The sequence below is a fragment of the Canis lupus genome, chromosome X (genome assembly GCF_011100685.1).
Source record: "Canis lupus familiaris isolate Mischka breed German Shepherd chromosome X, alternate assembly UU_Cfam_GSD_1.0, whole genome shotgun sequence".
Taxonomy (NCBI): domain Eukaryota; kingdom Metazoa; phylum Chordata; class Mammalia; order Carnivora; family Canidae; genus Canis; species Canis lupus.
Genome location: NC_049260.1, coordinates 29,297,476 through 29,320,142, shown reverse-complemented (window position 1 = coordinate 29,320,142; position 22,667 = coordinate 29,297,476). Strand labels below are relative to the sequence as shown.

The following is a 22,667-nucleotide window of genomic DNA, read 5'->3' as shown; positions in this document are numbered from 1 at the left end:
AGGTGAATTAATACCCATGCAAAAGGATGAAACTGGCTCCCTATATACCATCATTCTCAAAAGTTAACTGTAAATAGATTAAGAACTTAAATGTAAGACCTGGAAAGATAAATCATAGAAGAAAATAAAGAATTACTTAACATCAGTCTTGGCGATGATTTATTTAAATACGACACCAAAAGCCCAGGCAATAGAAGCAAATAAGTGGGGCTACATCAAACTAAAAAGCTTCTGCACAGGAAAGAAAACAATCAACAAAGTGGAAAGGTAACTTATGTAATGGAAAAAATATTTGCAAATTATATATCTTAAAAGGGGTTAATATTGAAAACATGTAAGGAATTTATTCAACTCAGTAGCAAACATAAATAAATAACCCAATTAAAAATGAACAAAATGTCCAAATAGACATTTTCCCTAAAGACATAGAAATTGCTAATGGATACATGAAAAGATGCTAAACATCACTAATCAAGGAAATTCTTATGATATCTTTTATAAAAAAGAGAAGAGATAACAAGTGTTAGCAAAGATGTGGAGAAAAGGGAACACTTACACAATGTTGGTGGGATGTAATTTGCTATAGACATTATGGGAAAACTGTGGAATGTGCTCAAAAAATTAAAAATAGAACTATCATATGATCCAGCAATTCTTCTGGGTATCTATCCAGTGGAAATAAAACCTGGAATTTGAAAAGATCATCTTCACTCCCATGGTCATTGCAGAAGTATTCACCATAGCAGAGATGTGAAAACAACCTAAGTGTCTATCATGGCTGCATAGATAAAGAAATTTTTAAAAATGTGACTACGCACATACATACACATCCACACAAACAGTGCAATATCATTCAGCCTTAAAACAGAAGGAAATCCTGTTATCTGTGAAAATACAAATGAACTTGTAAGACTTTATGGTAAGTGAAAAATCGAGACAGAAAAAAAGATGTCAAAGATTCGAGAAAGATATATCATGCTAACAGTCATCAAAAAGAACATGAAGAAGCTATATTAATCTTAGACAAAGCAGACTTCTGAGGAAGGAAAATTATCAGTGAGAAAAAGGAGTATTGCATAATGATAAAATTACCACTTTTCCAAGAAGATATAATAATCTTTCAAGTGCATACAACTAACAAAAGAGCATCAAAATATGTGTTGCAAGATCTGATAGAACTTCAAGGGAAAAAGATGAATCTACTATTATAGTTGGAGACTTTAACATACTTCTATCAGTAATTGACAAATTCAGTTAGCAGAAAATCAGTAATATAAACTGAACAGTTTCACCACGTGGATCTAATCTACATGTATAGAGTATTTCATAAAACATTACAAGAATACACATTCTTCTGAAGCTCATCTACAACAATCACCAAGATAGACTGCATTCTGGATCATAAAATAATCACAATTTAACTAATTTAAAAGAATATATATCATACAAAATATGCTATTATAACACAATGAAATTAAACTAGAAACCAACAGAATGATAGCCAGAAACCCCAATAAACTTGAAGATTAAACAACACATTTTTAATTATGTTTTTTATTTTGACTCTAGTATGGTTAACATAAAGTGTCACATTAGTCTCAAGCGTACAATATATTGATTTGACAATTTTTCACATGACTCATTGCCCATCATGATTAGTACACTCTAAATCCCCATTTTATTTCTTCCATCCTCACACCTACCTGCCTCTGGTAACTCTCTGTTTCTCCTCTATAGTTAAGAGTCTTGTTTTTGGTTTGTTTATTTTTTCCCGTAAACAACATACTTTTATTTTTATTTATTGGATTTTTTTATTGGAGTTTGATTTGCCAACATATAGTATAACACCCAGTGCTCATCCCGCCGAGTGCTGCCATCAGTACCTGACACCCAGTCACCTGATCCCCCCGCCTCCGCTTCCACTACCCCTTGTACACTTCCCAGACTTAGCAGTCTCTCATGTTTTTTCACCCTCTCTGATTTTTCCAATTCATTTTCTCTCCTTTCCCCTATAATCCCTTTCACTATTTTTTATATTCCCCATATGAGTGAAACCATATAATGATTATCCTTCTCCAACTGACTTACTTCACTCAGCATAATACCCTCCAGTTCCATCCACGTCGAGGCAAATGGTGGGTATTTGTCATTTCTAATGGCTGAGGAATATTCCATTGTATACATAGACCACATCTTCTTTATCCATTCATCTTTCGATGGACACCGAGGCTCCTTCCACAGCTTGGCTATTGTGGACATTGCTGCTAGAAACATTGGGATGCAGGTGTCCCGGCATTTGACTGCATCTGTATCTTTGGGGTAAATCCCCAGCAGTGCAATTGCTGGGTCGTAGGGCAGGTCTATTTTTAACTCTTTGAAGAACCTCCATGCAGTTTTCCAGAGTGGCTGCACCAGTTCACATTCCCACCAACAGTGTAAGAGGGTTCCCCTTTCACCACATCCTCTCCAACATTTGTTGTTTCCTGTCTTGTTAATTTTTGCCATTCTCACTGGTGTGAGGTGGGATATTATTGTGGTTTTGATTTGTATGTCCTTGATGGGAAGTGATACGGAACATTTTCTCATGTGCTTGTTGGCCATGTGTATTTCTTCTGGTAAAATATCTGTTCATTTTTTTTTGCCCATTTCATGATTGGATTGTTTGTTTCTTTGGAGTTGAGTTTGATAAGTTCGTTATAGATCTTGGATACTAGCCATTTATCTGATATGTCATTTGCAAATATCTTCTCCCATTCTGTAGGTTATCTTTTAGGTTTGTTGACTGTTTCTTTTGCTGTGCAAAAAGAGTGTTGTTTGTTTGTTTTTGTTTTTTGTTTTTTTGCTTTTGTTTCCCTTGCTTCATAGACATCTTGCAAGAAGTTGCTGTGGCCAAGTTCAAAAAGGGTGTTGCCTGTGTTCTCCTCTGGGATTTTGATGGATTCTTGGCTCACATTTAGATCTTTCATCCATTTTGAGTTTATCTTCGTGTATCGTGTAAGAGAATAACTTTGGTTATTAATTGATATACTTGGCAGCTCCCACATTCGGGGCATAAACATTCATGATTGTTAGGTCTTCTTGTTGGATAGACCCTCTAAATATGATATAATGTCCCTCTTCATCTCTTACTATAGTCTTTGGGATAAACTTTAATTTATCTGATATGAGGATTGCTACCTCTGCGTTCTTTTGAGGACCATTTAAATGGTAAATGATTCTCCACCCTTTCATTTTCAGGCTGTAGGTGTCCTTAGGTCTAAAATGAGTCTCTTGTAGACGGCAAATAGATGGGTCAAGCTTTTTTATGCAGTACAAAAACCTGCATCTTTTCATGGGATCATTTAGCCCATGCATGTTCAGAGTAACTATTGAAATTTGAATTTAGGGTCATCGTCATACCTATTCAGTCCCTGTTTTTGTGGATTATTTCTTTGTGCTTCCTCTTTCTTTTATAGGGTCCCCCTTTATATTTTTGCAGAGCTGGTTTGGTGGTCACATATTCTTTCAGTTTCTTCCTATCTTGGAAGCTCTTTATCTCTCCTTCTATTCTGAATGACAGCCTTGCTGGATAGAGTATTCTTGGCTGCATGTCCTTCTCATTTAGGACCCTGAATATGTCCTGCCAGCTCTTTTTGGCTTGCCAGGTCTCTGTGGAGAGGCCTTCTGTTAACCCAGTACTTCTCCCCATATAGGTTAGGGATTTCTTGTCTCTTTTTGCTCTAAGGATCTTCTCTTTATCTTTGGAGTTTGCAAGTTTCACTATTAAATTCCTAGGTGTTGAATGGTCTTTATTCATTTTGGGGGGGACCTCTCTATCTCCTGGATCTGAATGCCTGTTTCCCTCCCCCAATTTATGGAAGTTCTCAGCTATGATTTGTTCACATATGCTTTCTGGCCCTCTGGCCCTCTTGGCATTTTCTGGACTCCAATTATATATAGATTTTTCCTTCTGAGGCTATCAGTTATTTCCCTTAACCTTTCCTCCTGGTCTTTTAATTGTTTTTCTCTTTTTTCATCAGTTTCCTTCCTTGCCATCAACTTGTCTTCTATGTCACTCACTCTTTCTTCTACCTCATTAACTCTCATCATTAGGACCTCCAGTTTGGATTGTATCTCATTTAATTGATTTTTAATTTTGGCCTGAATAGATCTAAATTCTGTACTCATGAAGTCTCTTGAATCTTTACTTTTTTTTTTCCAGAGCCACCAGTAGCTTTATAATTGTGCTTTTGAATTGGCTTTCTGACATCGAATTGTACCTCATAATCTGGAACTCTGTGACAGAGAGTGCTGTTTCTGATTCTTTCTTTTGTGGTGACTTTTTCCTTCTAGTCATTTTGCTCAATTCAGAGTGGCTGTATGAGCAGGCTGCATCAAGAATATCAACCACGACCTAACTAAATTTCACCCTAGATGATTCTGCCGAGGTCAGAGACCAGAAAATGAAAACAAAGTTCAGAACAAAACAAAACAGAAGCACCACTAAAGTGAAAAACAAATTTTAAAACGAAGTAGTAAAAAATAAAAGGCCAAGAATCTGAAAGAAGAAAAAAAGAAAAACGAAAAATGAAGAGAAAAAAGCAAAAGAGGAAAAAAAGAGAAAGAAGAAAAAAAGGCGGGGTGTGACTGGAAGGTGGTGGTGGTGACAAAGTTTTAGTGGAGGGAGAATGTAGTCTACCTGAGGAGTCCTAGAGGGTGATCCTCTTGTTTCTGAGAATATTAAGTTCTGTATGTTAGAAGATGCTCAGTCCCAAATTTATATAAACCAGAAATATGTGTAGAAGGCCCCAACATTGACCACCAAAACATAAATGAAATAAAAGGAGGGGGCAGAATGGTAATGAAGAGAGAATATAATCTCACGGAAAGAACCAGCAGGTATACCACTTGGTTTTGAGTGCATCTTGGTCATGTTTTAGAAGGTATTAACTTCTGCCATTGTAGAACAAAATGAGGCAGAGAAAAGAAAAAACAGAAAACAAAAGAACATAAGTCATATACCTCCCAAAATTATGTTGAGTATGTTGAAGGGAATCTCAAAGTGGAAAATATACCTAAGATCTGTAATTGTAGAAATATGAGAGTCAAAAAGGAAGATACCTAAAAATGAAGAGGTGGTAAAATATTGTAGTTAAGATTGGAAAAGAAGAAAAATATTGGAAATATTTAGTCCAATATAAAAATGAGCTGTACTGGAAAAAGGGGGGAAATAGGAGGGGTAGTCTCTAGTACTGTAAATCCTTTGACTTGCCCTGGAACTTTCCAGAGCTGCTTGGTCAAGAACTTGCTCTTCCCCTGTCCTTCCTGCTGGTCTTCTGGGAGAGGGGCCTGCTGTGCTGATTCTCAGGTGTGTGCACCTGGGGGAGCTGCCCCGCCCCCTGCCAGGTGCACGGCTCAGTGGGAGCTGTTTATCCTGTGAGGCCCCTGTTCCCTGGTCGCCCCGCCTCTCCCAGGCACAGGGTAACAGCAGGAGGAACAACCCCACTGGTGGCGGCCAGCTCTCCAGCCCTGGTGTCAGCTCCCGCAGTAACTACGACAGTTCCCAGTCTGCACTGGCCTGGATGCTCCGGGGACGGGGAGTGCTGACCTGCACAGCTCGGGGCCACCTGGAGGCAGGAGAGTCCTCACTGTCCTGTGCCCTCCCGGCCTCTGCCTGTCCTAGGGGGAGTGTAGGATCCTGGGCTGTGTCCCCCGGCGCCCTGGGATCCGGGGCCTGTGCTGCTGGAATCGCGCTCCCGGGGCCACGGCTTCCGAAGGCAGCAGGTGCAGCCCCCTCCTTCCGGAGCCACTGCCTGACCGAATGGCTTCTCCTCGAGGCCCCGCCGGGCATGCACTCCAGCCCTTTACCGAGCTCCCCCGGCGGTGTGTGGGGCGCTCTACCCGAGGCACACTTCCTCTGCTAGCAACCCCGGGAACCTGGAGGCTCCACTGCCCCTCCTGTGGTTCTGCCCAGTTTCCCTTCTGAGCACCTCTCCCCTTGGGAAGAATCCGGGGCAGATTGTTAAAGTTCCTGCTTCTCCGGGGCTGGGCTCTCCTGTCCTCTCCTGCCCGGCCCCTTGTGGAGGCCCTCCCCCACTAGATTCTTTTTTTCTTCCGCCTTCCTACCTTGTTAGATGCACAAACTGTTCTCTCTGTAGCATTCCAGCTGTTCTCTCTTTAAATCTCGGGTTGAATTTGCAGGTGTTCAGGGTTGAAAGTTATCTAGGTAAATTGGTGGGGCCGGGTGAGGTGAGGACCCTACTCCTCCGCCATCTTGCCCGCCCCCTTCCAACAAACATATTTTAAAATTACATGTGGATCAAAAAAGAATCCTCAAGAAAATTTAAAAATACTTTGAACTATAGGAAAGCAAATGTACAACTTATCAAATTTTGTGAGGTACAGTAAAAACAGTGCTTAGAGGAATTTTATAGACTTGAATGCAAACATTAGAATTGAAGAAAGTTATAAAATGAATGTTCTAAGCTTCCACCTTAGGAAACTAGAAGTAACAATAAATTTACCACAAGTAAGAAAAATAATTTTTAAAATAAGATTTAGAGCAGAAATCAATGAAATTGAAAATAAGAAATCAGTACTTTAAATGTGCTAGTATTATAGATCTTAAAAACTCTCACCATATGCACACACACACAACTATGTGAAGTAATGGCTATGTTAATTATCTTGATTGTGGTAATAATTTCATAAGGTATACATATATAAAAACATCAGGCTGTATACAGTAAGCCAACCAAACCATAAGCTTCTTCTTTGAAAATATTGATAAAATTGATAAAACTCTACCCAGATTAACTAAGAAAAAAAACAAGACATAAATTGCTAATATCAGAAATCTAAGAGAAGCCATCATTACTAATCTAAAGGACACTAAATGATTAAAAAATATTATGAACCATTCTATAACCATAAATCTGGTAACCTAGATTTTGTCTAATCATAAAAAAAATCACAAGGGAGAAATAATCTGAAGACGTTGATTTTTTTCAAAGAAATTCAATCAATAATAACCTTTTCAAAAATACAGCACTATAGAACAGTTCACAAAAAAACAGAATACACATTCCTAGTGTGATCATCCCCAAATCCCTGCCATATCTGAACCTGGTTTGATGCTTGCATGATCTTTTCCAACCGTGTTTTTGTCTTTTACTGTGACTTTTAATTTTTCTTGAATGCCACATATGATGTATTGAATAAAAGGAATTGAAGAAAATAGTCCTTTAGTGTTAGGTTTTAGATTTATCTGGCTAGGCATTAGGCTGTACCTGAGGGTGTCAGAAATTAGTTTCCTCTGGTGTTATTGTTTTTGCCTTCCCTGTTGTCTTAGAGTTTCCCTAGAAACTTACTCTTTTTTTTTCTTAAATCAGTCTGAGACATGCTATTCTTTCTATTGTATTCTCCTATTATTATTGTTATACAGGACCCCTACTGATGTTGTGGTAAAATGTGGGAGGAGAAGTGTTCTTATAGTCCTATGATTGGGTCTTAGACTATTAGTGAACCTTTGTTCTGGTATGTGACCCTCACAAGTGTTTCTCAGGTACTACCACTCCTTTATCTGAAATGGAAATTTAGAGGGGGCTGAAGTTGGTTTAATCCTTCCCCCACAAAGAAGGCTTGATGGGGCTGGACTTAGGTAGTTAGACTCTAGTAAAATTGATACTCTGGAAGGTGAACCTTGTTAAGAACAAAGAAGTTTTGGGTGAATTTCAAAAGACTATTTTTTTCTCCTCCACTTACTGGAAGCTTAAGAAGATTTTCTTCTGATCTTCACTGTAAAAACCCAGGAGATCCTTGAAGTAAAACTCACCAAAGTATGGGGACCAATACTGGAGTTTTTAACCTTCAACTGTGTCTACCTTGGGTCTCCAGCAATTCATCATAGTAGCATATGTTTGCCTACTTGGTACTAGTTCCCATATTTGTTTCTGCTCCTGAACTTCTGCTCTCTTAAGTTATGATTCTTTGTATGTAGCTTCGTGTCTCTTCAATGGATTCTGTAGTTTGCTCTGTGGCCTTGATTCTCTGATGAGTCTAAGAAGAGGTGTTCATTTTCAGATTGTTCAGATTGTAAGATGTTTTTTCTTGTTGTGAGGATTGGAGTGATGGCTTCGAAACTCCTTAGATGCCAGAACAGAAACTAGAAGTCTCTATTTTTTTTTAAAATCATCATTTCTTCAACTCAGAGTTACATGAAGATCACTTTTTATATTGTCACCTTTAGTAGCCTTCTGTTGTTATTTCATAGATGCTTCAAATTCTCCTATATTCGAGGAACTTTGTACTTCTTATTGTTTTATTTTCTTCTTCTATTTCAGAGTTTCTTAATCTTAGCCCTCTAGACATTTGGGGCAAGATAATTAGTTGTCCTGGGGGGATATTTTGTGAATTGTAAGATGTTTAGCACCATCTCTGGCCTAAAGGGTTTTAGCACCATCTAATAGATTCCTGCAGCACCTCACTAATTGTGATAATCAAACTATTAGCGTACATTGCAGAATATCCCTTGGGAGAAAATTATACCCGGTTGAAAGCCACTGTTCAATCTATATTGTCTCTTCATTTTTTAATTTTCTTTTCTAGATTTTTTTTGTCTTGGTCTCATTTGTTAAGGCTTTCTTAAAAATCTTGGAAGCTTTAAAAGAATGAGGACTTAAAAAGCCAATTGTAAGCCTTAAACATTTGAGTGGGCCTTATTGAGCAGAGTGCTTTATGATGATGAAAGTGGTTGACCATTGATGGGTCTTTTCCTGGATCCATTCAGTTTTTCCAAAGATAAATTTTCTCATATCCATCTGGCACATAGATGTACCTGGCTACAGTAACTTCTTTTCATTTCACCCTTAAAACTTTGTGCTCCACTAATTTTTCTAAATCACAGCTCTAATCAAGTTATTCCTTGTTTAAAACTTCAGTGATTCTTCACTACCCAGAGAAGTAACAATGGTGCTCTTGACTTTTAGGTCAATGTTCAGTATGACAAATCATTCCATTTTCTACATTTATTTACCACTATTTACCTGATGTCAAATAGAACCTGTGCTCTTCCTGCCTCCAGAGCTTTGGTTCCTATTGTTTCTTACTGGTGGAGCTACTTTTCTCTTTCAGAAAATCCTAACCTTTCCTTTGAACACCATTTGAAATGCCATGTTTTAAATGCCATGTCATTTTTCTAAATCTTTTTATTTACTTGTGATAACTCCCTTCTCTGAACGTTGTCATACTTTTATTCTATATTTTGTTTCATTTGCAAAATATGATATTTTGCTTTATATCACAGTTATAAATTGTGAACTCATTATTCTCCTGGATTATAAAATCTTTGAGGACAGGGTTCAATCATTTTTATATGTTCTGCACCATATAGTACAGAATCTCACACATAGATGGTACTAAAATATGTTGGTTGGATATAAATTTTTAAAAATCTATATCAATGACAGCAAAAATGCCATTGTCTTTCATGAAGACTTCCTGATTATTCAAGATTTTTTTTCTATTTCTCTCTAGTCTGAAATTCTATAGTACCCAGTCTCTGTACCAGTTGTTTCAGCAGTTAATTACTTATTTAATGGTACCATGTGTCATCCCTGGTAGTTTAAAAGTTGCTTGAGGGCTGGGGCAGTTTTCATTATCTCTTTTGTATTCTTTATAGTGCCTTGAATACATAAGTGGATTCATGAATACTTGTTGAATTAGATTGAACATAGTAGTCTTTCATATTTCTTTCAAAATGCCACACATTTGGCATGCAAATTAAGCATCAATAAATTAGCGACGATTGTGAAAATATCCTGAAAGTTGCCCATAAAATTCAGCTTCTTTAGAGGAATATTTTTCTCATCAAGATAGGCTACTAACTCCATTCCAGCTTCATTTACTCTAAAATGATTTATTACAAAGCTAGAATTTGGTGTACACACTATTATTCTGTATAACCAACCATTTGTTCATCCTTCAAGTCTTTATTTCAAAAGGATTTTTCCCATTACTCATTTCTTTGCACTTTTCAAAATATAAGTATTGTACCTGCTATTTTGCCTTTGCCTTCTTTATTGGCAGGATTCCAATCACAGTGAATTATCGTCAAAATAAGAAGTATATTTGTCAGTCAAGAGAAAAACTACATGTAAATAAGTCTTCCTTAAAGTTTCACATATTTCCCAATGTGAGAAATACATTTTCAGGAAGTAATGTAGAATCTGGTTACAGAGAGGAATATGGTTCCCTCTTTTTTTTTTTAAAGATTTTATTTATTTATTCATGAGTATACACAGAGAGGAGAGAGAGAGAGGCAGAGACACAGGCAGAGGGAGAAGCAGGCTTCACACAGGGAGCCTGATGTGGGACTCGATCCAGGGTCTCCAGGATCACACCCCGGGCTGCAGGCGGCGCTAAACCGCTGAGCCACTGGGGCTGCCCAAGATTCCCTCTTTAAGCATTCATCTGACATTTATGTTTTATAGGTTTATATGTGACTTCAGAGTTGATCAGGGCAATACTAATACTATTCCTCCCTCTTGAAGTTGATAGTTATTGAAAGCATTATAATGAACAGAAACCTCTATTATTTTTTACAGAAAATTAATATTTTTATTTTATTCATTTATTTTTTTACAGAAAATTAATAATTAAAAAACTTCATAGAATTTGCTTTATTATTTTAATGAAGGCAGTGAACTTATATAAATCTAGAAGCTAACTATGAGGCTTTATTATCAATTATTAAATCATCACATTGTGATCATCAGAATTTTTAAATTACTAATTACTTCTTAATTTGATATGTCCCAGGTGTTAACATATGGTCTAGACAATAAAAATAGCTGAACAATATATATGACAGAAAATCACTGACCACACTAACCCGTTTTTTTGACATATATGCCACTTTCTAAAATCATGTCAGTCTATTTTACAAAGGACCAGAGTAGCTCCAAATCATTACTCCTCAATTAGCATTAATATGCCAGATACTTTTACCGATATATTTATTATACACACACACAGAAAAAACTCAAGGTTTTCAAGGTTTTTATTTCAAGATTTCAAGAGGAAGCTGCAGGGAAATTTGCCAAAGGTATTTGAAAATACCACTGTGGAATCTTCAAATTTAAAAGAGAAGAATGGGAAAAGTATAAAATTAATTTTATTGTTTTCTAGTGATGACCACGATGTTTAAGTGTAAACACTTCATAAAAAATGGGCCTCATTTTCATTATCATTTTAATATGCTTTCAGACATATGCAGTATTATTGCTATATTACTAATGGTGTTCTTTCAAGCCTGCCTTCACACCCAATGCTTTTAAACTGCTATTATAATGCTTTTTTATAACAATTTCTATTTAAATGCAAAGTCCTATGGGGCTAAGCATTGCTGGCTTTTTCTTTTTATGTGCATTTTTAGAATACAATTCAACTTAACATTTCCTCCATTTATTGATTTTATGATGAAAATAAAATGCTTTAAAATATTTTGTAAATAATATTATTTTTATATTTACTGCAAAATATCAGACTGGAAAATTAACATATAACTAAACATTTTACAATTATTGGAACTTTTTAAAGATTATTACTCACTCCTGTCTCTTACTGTTCCAAGCAAAACCTTTATTTCATCATAATGTCTGAAATGTATCTCTTCAGAGAATATATACTTTCATATTGCTTTAAAATACTATTCTCTTTATAGCTGTGAGCATCCATAAGATTGTACTTTGGCTTGTTGTATGAGGCTCAGATTTTCACTATGTGAATTCTTACTTGCTGGTAACTTTTAATTAGCTATGTAGGTAGACCAAAACACTAATAAAAACTTCAGTTAGAACAAAAGTTCTGCCTTAATCTGGTGTTTTGAAATTTAAAAAATTTTACTCTGTCCCTTCCCCTTCTGTTTGGGCTTCTATAAGGCACTGCATAATACAGTTTGTTTCCCATTCCTTATTAATCTTCATATTGGAAGTCTCCATCATTTCCTAAATTTGCATTCCATGTCCAGTTTCATCGCTAGCCTATCTTAGCTCTCATTCTTTTAAAGACTGGAGAAATAGTAAAACAAAATTTATGAAGAAGAAAATGGAGGGGGGTGAGAAGAGGCAAGGTGGTGGAAGAGTAGGGACCCTCGTTCCATCTGGTCCCCCAAACTTACCAAGAAAATGGAGAGCAAAGAAGATGGCAAAAACAGAGGGAGATTATAGAATGCTTGAAGTAAAAAGAGAGCCTTAGAACTTTCAATTTTGCCTTAAGATGGAGTAAACTCATTCCATTGCATTTCTCTCACTATATACAGCTATGAAACCTGGATAGAAAAAAAAATTAAAAAAAAAAAAAGAAACCTGGATAGAATGCATAAGGCAGGTATTTGAGCTTTCTAAAAAGTAAATATTAACAGTCAGGTTAGGGAAAATGACTGGAATCTGAAATGCCCCCAAACTGGTGGTGAATTTACCATTTTCTCTTTACCAGTATCTCCCAGTCTGAAATTAATGAATCCAAGTGGCACCAAAATGCAGAAAAAAGAGACCTGAGAAGCCTTCTAATTCTAGCTAAAGGAGAATGAAAGGAAACTCCTAAAGTTCAGAGAGAGGGGAAAAATCCCTCATAAATATATATTTTATTTTCTCTCTTCTTTCTCTCTCCAATCCCCAAGTAATTCTATGGTGGTTGTGGCAGCAGGAGCCAAAACTCTGATTAAGGGGAACCTTCATTTCTATTCAGTGGATTTGTGGTTCCAAGAGTATGAGGACAAAATTTGTTCCCCATTTTCTCGTTCTTCCTATAACTTGGGCCCTCTCAGATAGGGACAACTGCATAAGTGTATAGTAGAGTCAGGAAATCGAAGCCCAACTTTCTGGACAGAGGAGTGAAAAGAGGAGCCTTGGGGAAAAGAGGAGGAATCACTGAGAGAGAGTAGTTGGGACAGTGAACTCATAACATTGTTTATGAAATTCTAGGTTCACCCTTAAATGGCTCATGCAGTGGATCTGTTCCTATTCAACACAGCAAAAACTTTGAACACTAAACTAATAGACCAAAGCTCAGATTCCAGATTGATGGCACATGGTAGATGAATCAGAACAGTACCATAAATACTTTGAAAACTGTATTGTCATTGGAACCATATTGGAACCATTGTCATTGGAACAGAATGTGAGAAGGAAAGATGAGATTGAAAAAACAGGTTGGCTAGGTTCTAAAACAAAAATATCAATGTTATTCTTGGGATTTAAATAAGACTCAGTGTTTCATAATATGTTCAAAATATCTAAGATACATAAGTGAGTTCAATATCAATGCACAGGGAACAGAAGCAAATGCCAAAATGACACAGATTTGGAATAATCTGACAAAGATTTAAAATAGCTATTACAAAAAATGACATAGGAGGCAATCACAAACTCTCTTAAAACTAGGGATATCTCAGAAAAATTCAAATCTAAAAAGGAATCAAATGGAAAGTTTAGAACTAGAAGTGCTTTAAGGAAAGAAGGAAGGAAGGAAGGAAGGAAGGAAGGAAGGAAAAGAAAGAAAAGAAAAGAAAAGAAAAGAAAAGAAAAAAAAAAAAAGAAAAAAAGAAAATCCAAGACCCGAAAAAAAAAGAAAAGCATGAGGAGTCCGCGTCCGGAACTTACCTGCCATTCCTTCGGACTTCCTTCATGTCCTTCCTACCCCCCTTCTTTCCGCCACGTATCCCTTCCTAAACCAGCACATTCTACAGTATGAACACAAAAACCCCCAATTTACTTGATAGAAAAAAAAAAACAGAATGGAAATAATGGAAGAAACAGTGAACACAAGTAAATCTATAATTATATCAAAAAAATTAAAGTCTTACTCCTCTAACTTGAACGATTATCAAACTAGAAAAAATCCTAGCTGTATGTTGCTCAAAAGAGACAACCATTAAATGTAAGTAAGAAATAAGTTTTATTTTATTTTCTTAAAGATTTTATTTATTTATTCATGAGAGCCACACACACACAGAGGCATAGACATAGGCAGAGAGAGAAGCAGCCTCCATGCAGGGAGCCTGATGTGGGACTTGATCCCGGGACTCCAGGATCATGCCCTGGGCCAAAAGCAAGCACTTAACCACTGAGCCACCCAGGCATTCCAAGAAATAAGTTTTAAATAAAATAATAAAAGTATGTGATGAAAATATTCAACAATAAACTTGTAGAGCTACAAAAATTTCAAATAAAATTGTCTTAAAGTTAAGAATTGTTATTAACTATAAAGAAAGATATCATAATGATAAAATGGTCAATCAACTAAGAACATATAACTATTCAGAATTTTTATGATTTTAATTACGTATTTTAAAAACAGAGAGAAAGAAAATGACAAAATTAAAAAGACAAACTTCAGAATCAGAATGGGGGATGTTAGCAGATGTCTCTCAATACCTGTTAGGCAAAAAATCAGTAAAGATAAAAAAAACTCACGGGACAATTATCAGATTTTATTTAATTTGCCAGAGCACCTGTAGGAAAAACATCTTAGCAAAGCATGTTTTTCTGAGATTATAACATTTATAAATTTTCTAAAATTCATTATATGCTCAGTTATGAAACAGTTTCCAATAAATTTTATAGGAGTAACATCATGCTGAGTATATATATTATCTATACTTAACTGAATTAATAAAAAAACTTAAAAATAATAACAAAACCTCCAGTGCTTTAAAAATTAGGCACGACATCTCTATATAACCCGAGATTCATAGAAGAGGACGAAATATGAAGTAGACCATAATATGAGCTAATGATACCGGAAATATATTTCAGTCAAACTTGTTCAATGCAGCTATAGCAGTGTGTAGAAAAAAGTTAATAGCTTTAAAATGCATACACTAGAAAGCTATAAAAGTTAAAAATGAATTATGTATATAGTAAATAAACTGCACAGCAAAAAATGTAAGAAATAAGTTAGACATGAGCAAAAATTAATAAAATAGAAAACAATATAAAATACATGAAATTAGCAAAGCTAAGAGTTGGTTTTTGGAAATTTCTAATACAATTTATAACAGCTTGTCACAACTGACCAAGAAACAACAAAAGAGGCACGGACTTCCAATATCAGGAATAAGAACGGGAGTAATACTACACGTCATACAGATGTTATTGACACAAAAAGTATAAATGGATTTATGTCATAAATCCTATACTATTTAAATATACATGTGCTTTCCCCCAGTATATACATGTTATTTTTTTCTTTTCTTTTTCAATGCATGTATATACCTTTTCAAAGTGAGAAATGCCCACAGGCTCATCTAGTTACCAAATCTAGCTTGAAACAAATGATGTTTGGTTTTTGCATTTAATTGTTAAGTTCAGATGTGGCTTCTTTACCTAAAGAAGATAAATTTCAGGGTGCCTGGGTGGCTCAGTCAGTTAGGCTTCTGCCTTTCTTTCAGGTCATGATCTCAGGGTCCTGGGATAGAGATGAAACCTTGGGCTCTCTGCTCAGTGGGGAGTCTGCTTCTCCCTATCCCTCTGTCCCTCCCCCCTGTTCACACTCTCTCTTAAATGAATAAAATCTTAAAATAAAATAAAATAAATAAAATAAAATAAAATAGATAAATTTCCCACCCCCAACTTACTCATTATACAATGATGGAGAAGGAATAAAGCAGCTTCATTTGAAGTGGAAGGGGAAGGGACTCACAGTTATTGTTGGTCCACAGTATGTATCATAACTTACTGGAAAGGATTAGTATTGATTTCCTCTCTTCAGTAGGATAAGCTATTTGCTGATGTGATGGATTAATTATATTAATTGATTTTTTAATATTGAGTTAGCCTTTTATATCTGGAATAAATCCTACTTGATCATCCTGTATTATTTATTTTATACATTGTTGAAGTCAATTTGCTAATATTGTGTTGAGGGTTCCTGCATCTATGTTCACTGCAGATATTGGTCTGCTCTTTTCCCTTCTTGTAATGTTTTTATGAGGTTTTGGTATTAGAGAAATGCTGGCCTTGTAGAATTACTTAGAAAGTATTCCCTCGGGATCCCTGGGTGGCGCAGCGGTTTGGCGCCTGCCTTTGGCCCAGGGCGCGATCCTGGAGACCCGGGATCGAGTCCCACATCGGGCTCCCGGTGCATGGAGCCTGCTTCTCCCTCTGCCTGTGTCTCTGCCTCTCTCTCTCTCTCTCTCTCTCTCTCTCTCTCTCTCTGTGACTATCATAAATAAATTTAAAAAAAAAAAAAGAAAAAGAAAGTATTCCCTCTGCTTCCATTAGCTGGGAGAGATTGTGAAGAATTGGTATGATTTCTTAAATTATGGTGGAATTTATGGTGAAACCATCTGGGCCTGGTACTTTGTTTTGGAAGGTAATTATTAAGTCAATTTCTTTCATAGATATAGGCTTATTTAGAGTAGATATTTCTGCTTGTTTGAATTGTGGTAGCTATCTTTTTCAAATAATTTATCCATTTTATCTAGATTATCAAATTTGTGGGACTAGAGTTGTTCAGAATATTCTATTATCCTTTTAATAATTTGGGATCAGTAGTAATATCTTCCTTTTTCTGATATTAGGAATTTGTGTCTTTTTGTTTTTTTACTCTGGATTAGCCTGGCTGGAATTTTTATCACTATCCTGAATCTTCTCAAAGCACAAATTTTTGGTTTTACTAATTTTCTATTGATTTCCTGTTATCAATTTCATTTATTTTTGCTATATTTACTCTTTGCTTTATATTTATATGTCTCTTCTTCCTCTAGTTTCTTAAGGAGAAAGCTTGGACCGTTAATTTTAGATACTTGTTCTTTAATAATATATGCATTTGATATTATAAATTTCACCTTAAACACACTGTTTATCAATCACACACATTTCGATGAGTAGCGATTTCACCTTCATTTAGTTCAAAATAATTTTAAATTTCTCTTAGGACTTCTTTGACCCATTTGCTACTTAGAAGTGTGTTGTTTACTCTCCAATTATTTTGGGACTTTTCCAGCTATCTTTCTGTTATTTTGTAGCTTAATTCCATTGTGGTCTGAGAGTATGATTTCTCTATTTAAAAAGTTTCTTGAAGTGTGTTTTATAACCAGAAGGTGGTCTATTTTGTTGAACGTTCAATGTGAGCTTGAGAAAAATGTGTATTTTCCTGTTGTTGGATGAAGTGTTTTATAAATGTCAATTAGATACAGTTGATTGATGGTGCTGCTCTATTCAACTGTAACCTCACTGATTTTCTGCCTGCTGGTCTGTCAATTACTGATAGAGAGGTGTTGAAGTCTCCAACTATAATAGCAGATTCATCTATTTTTCCTTGCAGTTCTATCAGTTTTACCTTACTCATTTTGACATTCTCCCATTAAGCACATGCACATTAAGATTGTTATGTTATATCATTTTGGGGAAATGACCAGTTTATCATGATAAAATATCTCTTTTTATTCCTGATAATTTCCCTTGTTCTAAAGTATGCTTTATTTGACATTTTTATAGCTATGCAAGTTTTTTTTTTTGGTTAGTGTTAGCATTATGTATCTTTCTCCATCCTTCACTTTTAATATAGCTATATCTTACATTTAAAGTGGATTTCTTGTAGACAACATGTAGTTGGGTTTTGTCTTTTTAATCCATTCTTTAAGTCTCTTTTTTTGGCATATGTAGAATATCACTGTCTAAAATGATTATTGATTTAGTTGAATTAATATGTACCATATTTGTAAATATTTGCTATTTTCCTTATTTTTGTCCACTTTTTTGTTTCTTTTGTTTTGAGTATTTTATATAATTCCATTTTTTCTCTTCTATAAGCTTGTCAATTACAGTTCTTTTGAAGATTTTTTGTGGTTGCTCTAGCATTTATAATACATGTACATTTATGAATAATTTAAGTTCACTTTCATATGACACTCCACCACTTAATGGCTAGTGCAGGTACTTTATAGCAGAGTATTTCCAATTTGTCCCTCTTATCTCTTAAAACATTGCTGTCATTAATTTAAGTTATCCATAAGCTATAATTATTCAATACATTGTTGAGATAGTGATTATGAAGAGTTAATTCTGTTAAATCAAATAAAGGCAAGAAAAAATAAAACTTTAATTTATCCTCATGTAGTCCTTCTCTAATGTGTTTCTCTTTTTTTTAAAAAAAGACTTTATTTATTTATTCATGAGACACACGCAGAAAGAGAGAGAGAGAGAGAGAGAGAGAATGGCAGAGACATAGGCAGAGGGAAAAGCAGGCTCCATGCAGGGAGCTCGATGTGGAACTTGATCCTGGGACTCCAGGATCATGACCTGAGCTGAAGGAAGACGCTTAACTGCTGAGCCACCCAGGCATCCCTGTGGTTTCCTTTTTCACGTGGTTTTTAGTTTTTGACCTATGTCTTATTCCTTCTCTTCGAAGAATATATTTTAACCTTTTTTACAAGGCAGGTCTACTGGACAAAATCTCTGTTTTTGTTTGTGTGAGAAAGCCTTTAATTTTCCTTCACTTTTTAATTTTTTAAAAATCTAGTTGAAATTCACATAACATGGAACAATTTTAAACTATACAATTCAGTGCATCACCCGAAAGGGAATTTCCATACCCTTAAAATAGTCAGTCTTTATCCCGCCCCCCAATCCCTGGCCCCTGACAGTCACTAATCTGCTTTTTTTGTCTATAGAGTTACCTACACTGGAAATTTTCTATAATGAAAGCAAATTATATATTTCGATTTTGGTCTTCATTCTTTCATTTAGCATAATGTTTTTAAGGTTCATACATTCTATTGTGTTGAATTGGTACCCTACTGCTTTGCTGAATTCATTTGTTAGTTCTAACAATTTTTTTGAAGACTTTTTGGGTTTTCTATATATAAGGTTATATCATCTACAAACAGAGATAATTTTACTTCGCTTCCATTTTGGATGCTTTTTCTTTCTTTTTCTTGCCTAATTACTCTGTCTGGAACTTCCAGTACTATGTTGAATAGAGAGCAGGCATCCTTGCCTTGTTCTGGATTTTATTGGAAAATCTTTCAGCCTTCGAGTATGATGTTTGCTATCAAGTGTTTATATAGGGCTTTTATTATGTTGATTAGTTTCCTTATATTCCTACTTTATTTCATGTTTTTATCATAAAAGAATACTGAATTGGGAATCCCTGGGTGGCACAGCGGTTTGGCGCCTGCCTTTGGCCCAGGGCGCGATCCTGGAGACCCAAGATCGAATCCCACGTCGGGCTCCCAGTGCATGGAGCCTGCTTCTCCCTCTGCCTATGTCTCTGCCTCTCTTTCTCTCTCTGTGACTATCATAAATAAATAAAAAAAATTTAAAAAAGAATACTGAATTGGATCAAATGCTTTTTATGTACCAGTTGAGATTTTTTTTTCTCTTCATTCTGTTGATGTGGCATATTCCATTGATTAATTTTTGTATGTTGAACCATCCTTGCATTTTAGGAATAAGTCCCACTTAGGTCTGGTGTATAATCCCTTTAATATGCTGCTGAGTTCTGTTTGCTAGTACTTTTGGAGGGTTTTTGCATCAATGTTCATAAACAATATTGGTTTATAATGTACTTTCCTTCTAATATTTTTGTCGGCTTTGGTATCATGGGAATGCTGGCTTTATAGAATGAGTTAGCACATGTTCTCTTCAAGTTTTTTGAAAGACTTGCAAAACATTATTATTAATTCTTCTTTAAATGTTTGGTAGAATTTGCCAGTGAATCTGTCAGATCCAAGGCTTTTTGTTACTGGTAAATTTCTGATTACTGATTTAACCTCCCTACTAGTTATAAGTCTATTCTGATTTTCCATTTCTTTGTATTTTATTAATGGTAGGTTTCTGTTTCTAAGAATTTGTCTACTTCATCCAAGTTCTCCAATTTGATTTTTATTGATTTTCTCTATTGTTTTTCTGCTCTCTATTTGATTTATCTATTTTCTAATCTTTATTATTTATTTCCTTCTTCTAGCTTTGGTTTCATTTGTTCTTAATTTTTTAGTTCTATCAGACTATCCACATTTAACCAAAGCACCCCTCTCTTTTATGGATGTTTCAAGAAAGAGACAGCACATGACAATACCCTGAAATTTCCTCTGACTTCTTATTATATGTCATCATCTGGCATGTAGGTTGAATCACAGGATATAACAGGAGAAAATTTGACCACATGTTTTGCTCCATATAAAAAGAGTAACAGGTTTCTCATCCTGATATGACTGGGTCACCACTTGCTTTCCTTTATCTATACTCCACAGTTTAGGGACTGTTATTTATACCACCTAATTTTTAGTAATCAAGGTATTTACCAAATATGAAATGTTTATCTAAAATTAATAGCAAATACTACTATTAGTGGCTTAAATAATAAAGACCTCTATATACAATCAGAAAACTGTAATTCTTTTTAGAACCCTCCAGAAATTTTCCCCTGACTTCTCATTGACTAGCATTTTGTCACAAATAAATCTATAAAATAATCACCAGCAAAGGACTATGAGATTGGCACACATTATTAAGATCAATCATGATTCATCCTCTGTGGCCGTATATACATCTCCTCCCTTCCCTGGGCATATTTGCTGACTTAACACAATTTAGATTTTATAAAATTATGTTGAATGAGGGAATGGCCATTAGGTAAGCAACCAACTCTACATCAAGCATATATTTCCTTTGATTTCTTTAGATCACAGTCTCCTGAGTTTTCTCCCATTTCTCTAACTGCTCATACTTATTTTATGAGTCTTGCTTCTGCTTAACTCTTAAACTCTTAAATGCTGCTATTTAGCTCTTACGCTGACTTTTGCTTTTTATCTCCATTTTCCTATTCTATAGACTATTCTACAATATCCTCATCTAGTCTCATGTTTTCAGTTGCCTCATAAGTACAAACAATTGCTATATATATATATATATATATATATATTTTACTATTAGGACTGTATACTCAGCTCACTACTGAATATCTCTAACTGAATAATAGGCATCTCAAACTCATGAGGACCAAAACTAACAACTATTTTCTTACAAAACCTATTTCTTCTCTTGTCACTCTAATAGCAATTCATTAAACTGTCCAATAAAGAACCATAAGTGTCATTTTACATTCCTATCTTTCCTCAGTCTCTACATTGAGATAATTACCAAGTCAGGATAAATCTAGTTTTAAAAAGGTGAGAGAAGTTATAGAGTAAGAAATAGATCTAGTAATAAGTCTAAGAAATGTTAATATCTAAAGAATAGCCATGGAGATGAACTACAAAAGAATGCATTGTAATTATAACTAATAATGTACTGTATAATTGAAATTTGCTAGGAGAATAGAACTTAAGTGCTCTCCTCACACACATAAAATGGAACTATGTGAGGTGATGGATATATTAGTTGATTATGGTAATTATTACACAAGGTATATTTACTTCAAAACACCATATTGTGCGCTTTAAGTATATTAACTTTTTTGTCAAACTTATCCAATAAAGCTAAAAAAAATGAAGAATATACCTAAGTGACAAAAAACAGATATAAAGAGAAAAATATGATGTTCTGGAAGAAAATGGAAAAGGACCTTCAAGAAGGTAGAAATAACTCTTGCAGCCAGAGCCAATAGGGGTGGGCATCTCTCAGGACAAGTGGTGCACACGCTGCAAGACCAGGAGTGAGATAAAAACTACCACAAGAAGTGGAAATAGGTTGTAGTGCCTTGCTGCCAACACAAAGATTGGCCCCCACCGCACACACACTGTCCGTATTTGGGGAGTCAATAAAAAGTACTATGCCTTGGAGCTAGACATGGGGAACTTCTGGGGCTCTGAATGTTTTATGTGCAAAATAAGGATTATTGGTATTGGTTACAGTGTATCCAACAATGAACTGGTCTGCACTAAGACCCTTGTGAAGAACTGTATTGTGACTGACAGCACACCCTACCAACAGTGGTAGCAGTCTCATTACGCACTATTCTTGGGCCTCAAGAAGGAGGCCAAGTTGACTCCGGAGGAGGAAGAGTTATTTAAAAAAAAAAAATGATCAAAGAAAATTCAGAAGAAATATGATGAAAGGAAAAAGAACACCAAAATCAGCAGCCTTCTGGAGGAGGAGTTCTATCAGCACAGGCTTCTTGTATGCATCACTTTAAGACTAGTCCAGTGTGGCCAAGCAGATGGCTATGTGCTGCTGGGCAAAATGCTAGAGTCCTAACTGTCGAAAATCAAAGCTTGGAAAGGCAAATAAATCTTCCTCCTATCTTTGATCATGTCATACAAGTGTTTATTGTTCTTTTTTTTAAAAAAAAAAAAGATTTTATTTATCCATTTATAGAGACACAAAGACGCAGGCAGAGGGAGAAGCAGGCGCCATGCAGGGAGCCTGACGTGGGACTCGATCCTGGGTCTCCAGGATCACAGCCCGGGCTGCAGATGGCGCTAAACTGCTGCGCCACCAGGGCTGCCCGTGTTTATTGTTCTGAAAAAAAAAAGTATAGAAATAATCATTTTAAAATAAAGCAAAATAAATTAAGTACAGCAAATTACCCCTTATATTTAGCAAAAAAAAAAAAAGAAAAGAAAGAAAAAAAGAAAAGAAAAGAAAAGAAAAGAAAAGAAGAAAAGAAAAGAAAAGAAAAGAGAAAAGAAAAGAAAAGGAAACCTGATTTTGGTTGGCCAAAGACTGGATGCAGAAAGGAAA

At 35.5% G+C, this 22,667-nt stretch overlaps 1 pseudogene; it reads left to right on the top strand.

Moving 5' to 3' along the window:
- The first annotated feature begins 5,800 nt into the window (after nt 1–5,800).
- LOC100686537 lies at nt 5,801–22,214 on the top strand (annotated as a pseudogene).
- The last annotated feature ends 453 nt before the right edge of the window (nt 22,215–22,667 follow it).